Source organism: Arachis hypogaea, chromosome 8 (genome assembly GCF_003086295.3).
Source record: "Arachis hypogaea cultivar Tifrunner chromosome 8, arahy.Tifrunner.gnm2.J5K5, whole genome shotgun sequence".
In the NCBI taxonomy this organism is placed as follows: domain Eukaryota; kingdom Viridiplantae; phylum Streptophyta; class Magnoliopsida; order Fabales; family Fabaceae; genus Arachis; species Arachis hypogaea.
Window position 1 is genome coordinate 23918082 of NC_092043.1, and position 11410 is coordinate 23929491.

Below are 11410 nucleotides of genomic sequence, written 5' to 3' on the forward strand. Positions count from 1 at the left end.
AGAAGGAGAGAGGTCTGAGGCTAAGCTGGTTCCTGCCACCGCTGTTTTACCACGCCGCTACTAGGGCCAGCCACCATCCCCGAACTAACCGCCGTCGCTCAGGTCATCAGAATCAACTTTGGGGTTGCGGCTGTGTTGTACTTAGTACTTTTGGGTATAGTAAGTTATCTTTGCTCTGAATACTCCTTAAATCGTTGATTTCGTTATACATTTTTAAGGTTCGTGCAACGATAGTGCTTTAGGATCGAATCCTGATTATTGCATGTTGGTGATTTTAAGTTGCTGTTGTGGCTGTGGATATAGTGGAGCTGTGGTTGCGGCTAGTGTTGAGTGCGAGTTGAGAGAAAAGAATTTTTTTAGCGCGTTTGGTTTTGCAAGTTTCAATGAGCTGAGGTAGGAGAGATTTTTAAACTCAATTTACTATCAAGAATTGTTTTAAGTTGATATTAATATCAAAAATATATATTTATGATTTCATAAGTCTTATGAATTAAACTGAGTTGCCTTGAATGAATGTAAATGCTAGTTTGAATGGTTTATTGATTGATTGAAGATGTTTGGTTGGATTTTATACTTGGTTTAAGTTTATTATGATGATGATTGGATTGTGACTGTTTCTGATTATTGAGTTGGAAATTTGGTTTGATTAAATACTATGTAAAATAATTTTATTAGTTTGGAGTTAATTTAATATTTAAAATGATTCGGCATTTAAAACGATTTGAGATATTGGGAATGAGTTTTGTTGATTTATCGAAAATGATTTTGAGAATTGAAAATGATTTTGACATTGGAAATTGGTTTGAATTGTTGGTAATGAATTGAGATTTGAAAATTATTTTTTATACTAGAATTAGTTTGAGTTATCAGAAATGGTTGAAAAGAGGATGAGAAACGGTTTGGTTGGGACCCTTGAAGAATGGCAAAAGTTCAAGTTTTAGAGAAGATGCTGTCAAAAATTTTATAAAACTTGGGGACTTTGTTTGAAGTGTAATTTAAAGGAAACTTTGGTTTAAGAATCATAATATTTGATTTTGTTTTTGTTATGAAAAGATGATTTATTATGAGGTTGATTTGAGATTCTTATTTGGGTGAAAAGAAGTTTTTTATGAAAGAGAAATGGATCAGAATTGTTCTTAAAAGAGTTTTGAAATTTGAAATACCTGGGCAGTACGCAATGGTTGTGGCTTAGTCCCACTTGCTTTGGATCAAGATTTTAAGAAAGATATGGTTTTGAATGTAAATTTTGACCTGGCAAGGATCATGGTGGTGTACCGCTTTCTCAGTGTCGTGATATCTATGAGGATCGTGGTGGTGTACCACTCACAAGTAGTGGGGATCGTGGTTCTGTACCGGCCACGTACGATTTGTTGTTTTCCAATTAAAAATATCTATGAGGATCGGGGAGGTTTACCGCCTGCAGATGGTGGGGATCGAGGTGGTTTACCGCCCACCAAGTGAAGATCGTGTTACTATACCAGTTACCAGTTTTCAAGAGAACGATATCTGAGTTAACTACCGGATGTTTCGAGTTCTACCAAAGTAATCGACACATGAGCTCACGACCAGTAGGACAGGAATGCACTATGTTGCATTTGTATGCTTTGTTTGGGTGTGCTTAAGTATTTTGGTTTGCCTATTTGACGAATTTTGTTCAACTGGTAACTGTGATACTTGCTGTAACTATTCTTTATATGTGTTTGTCTTAAATTTGTTTGTGTTTATGATTGACTCTATTTGAGATTGAGTTTCAATGGTGAATTGTTTTGAATTAGTTCGGAGGCCGAGGTGATTTGATTTGGACCAGAGACCGAGATTTGATTATATATTGGGCTGGAGGCCTTGATTGCTTATGTTTGGGCTGGAGGCCATGAATGATTGAATCAGTGGTAAGTTTTAGTTAAAATGTTATTTTATTGAAATTTTTGTAAGCAAAATACGAATTTTAGATTTGAATAATAAACTGATAATCACTGCGTTCTGAAAATAGTTTTATATAAAATATCTTCTTACGATAATTCTTAAGAACCCCTTATTGAGAACCCTTTCGAGGACGATGTTCTCACTCCCCTGTAGACTTCTCTTTTTAGGACGGCTGAGGAAGCTAATGAGGTTTTTTTGATAAGTCCTTAGCTGTACTATTTCTATTTGTACATATATTCGTCATAGTTTTCTCTCGCCTGTCATTATAATTTTGTAAGAGGGATAGGAGCTGTATGATATATATGTATGTAACATTTGTAAGTTACTTGTATAAGAAGTTTTGTGTATATTTATATGCATACTTGTTATCAAATAAAAAAAATTTCGATTTCTCAAAGAAATAGCGATTCGATATTCGAGTTAAAGGCTCATATTGTATTTTTATTAAGTATAGAAGTCGTCATAATACCCTAGCTATCAGAGTGGCATAGCTGGAAGTGTGACATTCTGATAGTGAGGCTATTACAAAAGACACAGCAAAAACATAAAAGGATAGATAAGGGTTTTCTACTAGACCTCTAAAAAACCTGTTCTTAGCAACTTAGGTCACCGAAAGGGATTCCGTACTAGACCTTCAAAGGACCTGTCCTTGACAACCTAGATCAAAGGGATGAAAATTGAAAGAAACCACCATGCAGAATCACCGTAGTGTTGGATCTTTTAATTTTCTTCATGCAACAAGCGAAGCAAATCATTCACCTCAATTAATTACACAATAAAAAAACGTGCATAAAGCACTAAGAAAATTTTATTCATCAAAAGTTGTGTAAATTGTCTCACCAAAGGTGTTTAAATAGGCCGCTAACAAACTAACTAAAAGATAAGATAAGAAAATTTAACTTAAATCTCCTAAAAATAAGATAGCTAATTTAAATCAGATTTGATCTTATTGGATTAGATCAAATTTGATTTAAATTTTAAAATCCTAAAGATATGATAACTAATTTAAATTAGATTTGATCAAATTTGATTTAAATTTAAAATTTCTAAAAATACTACTCAACAAATCAAAAGTAAACCAAATCTTCCAACAAACTCTAATAACAAAACAAACTAAAATAAAGGCATAAACTTTCAAAAATTAATAATAAATTATATCTCCCATTGAATTTGAAAAGCTTTATTGAGCTTCTTATTGTCCTGGCTTAGCCCAATGGGTCTTATGAGTTGTCGTCATTTCAGCACCACTATTTTTTTAGATGGACTCTTGGTCTTCTTGATATCCAAGACTAGCATGGTACAATTCTTCTAGTATTTAATTTAAATCTTTTAATGTGACGAGATTACCATTCTGCCCCTTAGCTCTAAAATGACAAAAATGCCCTCCTGACCATGTATCAATTCCAAATCAACCTAAATCCACGAAATAGGAATCAATTTTCAGGAAATCCCAACAACAACATGAATCATAAACAATAAAACTAGAAAACAATAACTAGCAGCATTCCAAATCAACTTAAATCCACTAACTAGGAAATAATTTTCAAAAAATCTCAACAACACGAATCGTAATCAATAAAACTAGAAAACAATAAATAGGAAAGACATGAGCATTGAGCATGATACTTACTTGTGCCACCATCAGGCCAAATGCGCAACTGTACGATGGCTGATGGTGGAGTGGCATTGGCTACTGCCGCCTCACTGTGTCAAACAACTCCAGCAACAATGTTCAGCAATTCAGTTCGATAATCGAAACACTTTTCAAAGTTGAAATTCAAAGTTCAAATTCAAAATCAAATAAGAAAAACAAATTCAACAATCAACAAAATCTCAGCATATTTATAAACTTAAATTCAGACATCTTCAAATACGTATAAAAATGCAGTCTCCATACTCATCATATACATCATCTAACCAGGTTTTTATAAGAGAAAGAAAAAAAACAATTAAATAGAAAACAAATATTTTTTGACAATTTTTTTAATTTACAACAAAATATTTCAACCTCATATAGAGATTTCAGAAAACAAAACAAAGTATAATCGAATCAAAATTTAACATGCATCAACATTAAGCATACAATCTTCTATTTTTAATATTCACATTTGAATCTGTTACCTATTGTTGCAGAGATAGAATTGATTCGAAGAGGAGAAGCTGGGCAGTGGCGGTGGTGGTGGCAATGTCGAGCAGACACTAGAAAGGCAAAGCTGAGGAGCGGCGAGGTGGCTTTGTGGTGCGGCACGACGGTTCAGAGAACAAAGAAGGTTAATGGTGAAGGTAAGGAGAGAAGAGGAGAAGAAGAAGATTGAAGGGGTCTCGGGGGTAGGTGGGCTGACGGCGATGGAGAAGGGGCTGTGGTGGTGGTAGTGTCGGCGGCAGCAGATAGTGGTTTTGGGGAGAGGGAAGCAGATGCTGGTTTTGGTGGTTTAGTGAGAGAGGGAGTGAATCTGAATGACGGGAAAATGGTTAGCCTTTTGAATTTACGTCCTAGTTATCATCGAACTTTTCTGGAGGTAAAACTTTACGGGTCACCAAAACGCATCATTTCACTAATTAGCTGTACCGTCAGAAAAATTCGCTGATAAAGAACACGCCATTTTGTTCTTGTTTCCTTCTAAATATTACCGGTGGATTTACTGTGGATCCCAAAATCCGCCGATAATTACTAGACCCTACAAATTCGGCGACATTACCACCAGTAAATCCAACAGAAATCTTGCCGCTAATGTCTAACGGTAAATTCGATGGTATTCAACATTTTTCTTGTAGTGAGCCTCCCACATCGTCATAAGGAGTGAGACTCACTGCCGCTGTTCATCGTGCTTTAGCCATCTTCATCCAGTCCCTCATGCTTCTTCCTCATTCAACAATTGTAGCTTATTCCTCGAGCTCGTCGTCAGTCGCTGGTCTTTGTCTACTCAGTAGCTCTTCTATTGTCGTCCGTCATGCTCATCATCACTACCTTCGTTTAGGCGTCGAGTCTGAAGTTTCCAACCCATCTTCACATTCACCAATTGCAGCTTCTTCCTCGAGCTCATCATCTGCCGTCTTCTCTTGGTTTTCTCAGCCACGCTTCTGCTGTCATTCGTTGTCGTGCTCGTTGCTTGGTCTTCGTCTCTATCGCACTTCTACCCCTTTACTCAGAACGAAGACAATGACTTTTTTTTTTTATTTATCTTTCTTTGTTCTTCGTTTTTTTTTTTTTTTTTGCTTTGTTTTCTTGCTTTTGATTGAATCATGAATGATTAGATCACTGTTGTGCCTTTTTTTTTATTTTTTCTTGTTAATCTTTAGAAAAAGTTTGTTAATATGTGTATAAATTATGTTGAAATCTTACTAAAATTGTGATCAGTTAAAAACCTTGTTAATTTTTATTAAAATTATGCTAAAATTTTTGTTAAAAGTTTGTCGCATTACTGCTGTCGAAGCATGATCAATTTTTATTTGATCATTATGATAAGCTTTTGTGAGGGAAGAAATAAATTGGTCATCTTTGTTTTTAATTCAACGAAAAAATATATGAATTAAATTAACTCAATTAATTAAATGGGTAGATTACCCAATACTTGTTATTGGTTTAGTTAATTTAATGAATTTTTTTTGTTTTTTGTGACTATTTTAATGTATTCAATAGTGATATAATGACTCATGAGTGTTAAATTATTCAATAGTATGTTAATTTAATAAGTGAAAATAAAGATAAAGATGATCATAATGTAGTGAATCTATAGCAAATCTTTGTATAAACTTTAATGACTGATAACAAATTTTTATGTTGGCATTTCATTTTAGATATTTTTTGTTATTTGATTTTGAGCTTAATATTATAAGACTTTAATTGACGTGGTGCTTTAAATTTGGATGACGTTTTAAAATATATATTAGAGTATAATTATATTTTAGTATGTTTATTTATATTTTTTTTATTTATTATTTATTATAACACGATTCTTCATATTGAACTATAATTAAATTGGTTAGACCAATAAATTAATAAATTAATAACTAAAACGATTTAATGACTGATTTAGAGTTTTTAAAATCTTGATTAGAATTGAATTGAAACTTATGTTTGTCACATCATACATATTGCTATGTATTCAGGTTCAATCCACCCAAATTTCCAAAAGACTGGTAAAATATAGATTTAATTACCATAATCTACTACTTATAAAATTACTAAATTTTAAATAAAATTCATGTCACACTCATCCTTCCCAAAAAAGAAAAAAAAGATGTGGACCTTTGGTTGTTGATAGTTCATAGTACATATATCATAATGTCGACACGTATAATATATAGCATGGTACAACGTAACATTAGTGCAGCGACTCTTACATATTTTCCATGCAACTTATGTAAAAAATGATCCACAAATTCTGCAACTTCATAATCGTGGTCTACAGAGATAGATATATATACGGATTCATAGTTATATGCATAGTTAGTTCTAGTCCACTCAGCAAAAAGGAAGATTAGATAGAGGAAGTAGGAGAATTAGTTGATATATATAATCCAAAATTCCTTGATTGTTGAAAGTGATTATCATGAATCAGCAAAAGGGGTTTGCGTCCAAACACTTTTGGTAAAGCTGTCAATATAATGTTAGAGAAGTGTGGTCCACCCAGTACATATATGGTGTGAATAATGGTGATCGATTACCATTCAGTAGTACATCATCATCATCATCACCACCACCACCACCACCACCACCACTATCACTGGTTGCCAAAGCCGCCACATGGTCAAAGCTAAGGTAAGTAGAGATCAACACATACACAAGCTAATAAGATTCCCTGTCTTTTACGTACCATAAAAGAAGTCAAATAATTAAGCCGCTACTCTCACTCTGCACTAGATCTTATATGATATGATATAACTTGGATTTGAAGTCTTTGATTTCGCTCACATATGTTTGTTACAATGCTATGTACATCTCTATATTGGGTTTTTGGTCCCCCTGCCTGGGGGCACGCACAAATACCCACCAGCCACCCAAAAACTATCCATGTGTTAGCTTCTGATGACTTAAAAGAATATACATCTATTTTATTTTATTTTATTTTTTAGTGAAATTTATAATGTTTAAAAATTTAGTATCTAAATATTAAAAAAATTAAATAATTAATATTTAATTCAAATATATAAAAATTAAACACTAAATAATAAATACTGTAAAATTAACTTTTTTCTTAGAACATATTAATTGTTGAACATATTATGAATCAATGTTGTATTCAAAATACATGCAATTAATTCTATTTACATATGCTTTGTAAGATAATATAATATAATAAAAATATTATTTATATATTAGAATTAGTTATTAAAATTAATTATTACGTATTTATATATAATATATAAATAAAATTTAATTTATTTTTAGTGTATATTTTATATTTTAATATATATTTTATATTAATAATTAATTTTGTGAGTGATTGTAGTGTACATCCATAATATAATTTAACTACGGATAATAATTTGACCCGAGTCAGGACAGATTTGCTTAGGACAGGGCATGGTCGAGTTTAGAGTATATCCGTCACGGATATATACATATAAACAATTTTTAGGAATTAGGATTTGCCTCATATCACATATGCAGTTATTCACATATTCAGTCCATACTCTATAGCCATGTAAGAGAGTTTCAGTCATCCTCATCCAAAATCTTCTTCTTCTCAGCTTCTCCACAAAAAACTTCATAGCTCTTGTCATTATTGTTGTTGAGCCCATCGCCGCCTACCCCTTCACAAAAAACCTTATAGCTCTTGAATTAATTACTTTTTAAAAAAAATTATATCCTAAAATTATTTTATTTCTTCAAAAATCTTTTAAACATACAATGGTTCAATGAGAGGTTGAGTATTGAGAATTAAATATAATATTTTTAGGGCAAATGGCAATATTAAGCCAGTTTGCATGAGAATTTACGTGATTAAGCCAAACAAAAAAATAAGACATAGATCACCAAAAGCATATCTCTATATAATTTGAATCAAACCCTTTCGAACTAAAAAGTTTAGTAATTCGAATCAAGCACGTTCAAATTAGTGAGGAAGTTTGTAATGTGAATAGTTCGAATCATACTGATTCGAACCATGCAAGGAGAAGTTCAAATCACCTCAATTCGAATTAGTCTTGGGGAGTTTGAATCTATCTGATTCGAATTACATGGTGATGAATTCTGATTACAGTTCAAATGTATCTGATTCGAATCATATGTACGTAATTCGAATTGGGCTGTTTCGAATTAAGAAGCCCCAGACGTGTATAAATATGGTGTGAACGTGAATTGGGTTCATTTGAGTCAAACTAAATGGCTAGCGAGGAGAGTTTTGTAGTGTTGGTACATTACAGGGGGACGATTAAGAGAAAAATACAATCTGTTGTGAAGTTCACTGATAAGGATCCTCTGAGTATTTTTATGAGACTTACGACGAGATTCAATAATTTTGTGAATTCTATAATAGTGTGTGTAATTCGAATCAGCTTGATTCAAATTATTATGTGTGTAATTCAAATCAGTTTGATTTGAATTAGTACTTGTGTGCGTATGTGTAATTTGAATAAGTGTGATTCGAATTATTATGAATTTGTAATTTGAATTGCACTAATTCGAACTATATAGAATGGTGCTTTTGGTGGAACCTTGTAACATTTTTCATTTTGGCTGAATTGTGAAATTAGTGTATGCTATTGGCTTATTTTGGCGTTTTGCCCATATTTTTTAATTTATATTTTCAATAAAAAGATATACTTAGTTCTATCCATCCTAAATAATTTTATATTCACTATTATTTATCTATCTAAATAATTATAACATTGATAGAATATTGCTTTTAGATGTAAAAAATTTAAAATATATTTATTCTATTTCAAAAATTGTTATTCATATTTAATTTAGGATTTCAACAAATATGACAAAAAAATATTACATTTTTTAGTCAAAAAATAAAATATCTATAAATATATTTTTGTGCTTTAACTTTAGATTTTTCAAAAAAATTTGGCAAGTTAATAGAATAAAATCATATTTCTATAACATATATAAGAATGTATATTACACATAAATAAAACATGTTAGGTGTAATAAGAATAAATATATAAGATAAAGTAAAATTTATAAAAATAAAAATTAATAAAATATTGAACGAAAGAAATATAAATAGAAGAGAAACAAAATTATTAGACAGAAGAGAAATAATTTAATAAATTTTATATGTGTATAAAAGAGGAATAAAAAGAAAATATATAATACCTTGTTTAATTTAGCAAGATTTATCAAAATAAACACATAGAATAAAAGAATAAAAATAATAATAAAAAAACTAAATATCTAAATTAATATCAAAATAACAAGTAATAAAATAATGATAATCTATCATAATCTTAATATTTTAATATAATTAATTAATAACAATATAATTATTCTACCATAATCTTAATCTAATCTTTTAATATAACTAATTCTAATTAAGTAATCAAACAAATTGAATATAAATATGTCTAATCTAATCGTATAAAAAAATAGTAGATTTTTTACAATTAAACATTATATATATTGGGATAAAACATCACTTTAAAATGAGATTATTAGTAATGACATATAAATATTAAAATTGTATTAATGCATTAATTGAAATACATTATTAAAATAAAAAGTTGCAAGAATTAAAATAACTGAAATTCATTAATTTTAATTAGTTAAATTAACATAAAATAAAAAAAACATGATTAATCAGATTAAATATATTAAAAATCCCATTCACACAACACTAATACATTCGAAGATGAAACTTCATCTTCTCCAATCTTCTCTCTCTCTCTCTCTCTTGCTGATTCAAGTTGAAGGCACTACAAGAAAAACACCCATTTAGGTACACTTGAAAAGTGTAGCCAAAAGTGAAAAAAAATGATGCCTTAGGCTACGGCTACGCTTTTGCTACACTTTTTGGGTGATTCCTATTCGGCCGTTGCCTATTCTCAAAGGCTACGCTTTTCTGCACCAAGGGCTACCCTTTTGGCGTTTGGAAATAGGGTGCGCTTTTCAAGTGATGCTGTCCAGGACCAAAGGCTACGCTTTTCAGCTTCCATTTTTGCCAGAATAGACTACGCTTTTCAATGCTACTGCATCACCTGTAAAGCGTAGCCATATTGTATACCATTGCTACTTTTTATAAGTGTAGCCTTAGGTCCTTTATTTTTTTTTATATACTATAGCTACTGTATATAAGTGTAGCCTTAGGTCTCTTATTGTTTTTTTTCTCTCTCTCTCTCTCTCTCTCTCTCTATATATATATATATATATATATATATATATATATATATATATATATTAATAATTTCTTTCTAAAACCTAATATTTAAAAATATAATTATATATATAATCCTATATTTTTAATTAAATTAGTGAAACATTATAAAATAAAAATAAATACATAATAATACTATGTAATTATTCTTTAAATAATAAAAATTATCCTTAAACAAGATTTAGGTTGCCATAATAAATTAGTAGCCATAAAATCTTCTATTTGGGAATAATAAATTATTTCTCTAAAAATAAAATTTGTTTTTCTAAAAATAAATTACTTCAAACATAAGATCTTTTATCTGGGAATAATACAAATTAGCAGCCATCATTCTAGCTAGTAAAAAAACATCCCTTATCACTTTAGCAGTCACTCTCTGATTACCTGCTCATTTATCCCTATGTTCTTCATTTATCGTGGAAGTAGCTCATTCCTGCTCTCATCTCATCTTGTGGTATTGGAGGAGTTCTCCTGATTTTGTCCGCTCAAAATGCAGTTTGAATCTACACAAACCACTACAACATTTTGGGTCTATGGTCACGGTTTTTTTGGTCACGGTAAAAAACCGTGACCATAGACCCTCTATGGTCACGGTTTTTTAGGGTGACCAAAAAAAAAAAGCTATGGTCACGGTGTTTTTGGAAAGGGTGACCATAGAGTACCTATGGTCACGGTTTTTTAAAAAATGGTGCCCTAAAAGGGTCTATGGTCACGGTTTTGAGGGGTGACCTAAAGGGGTCTATGGTCACGGTTTTTTACAGTGACCAAAAGGGGACTATGGTCACGGTTTTTCAAAAAAGGGTAACCTAAAAGGGTCTATGGTCACGGTTTTCGGGGGTGGCCTAAAGGGGTCTATGGTCACGGTTTTGGGGGGTGGCCTAAAAGGGTCTATGGTCACGGTTTTTGAGGTGACCTAAAGGGGTCTATGGTCACGATTTTTTACAGTGACCAAAAAGGGGCTATGGTCACGGTTTTTTAAAAAGGGGTGACCTAAAAGGGTCTATGGTCACGGTTTTGGGGGGTGGCCTAAAAGGGTCTATGGTCACGATTTTGGTGGGTGGCCTAAAAGTGTCTATGGTCACGGTTTTTGGGGGTGGCCTAAAAGAGTCTATGGTCACGGTTTTTCAAAAAGAGTGACCTAAAAGGGTCTATGGTCACGGTTT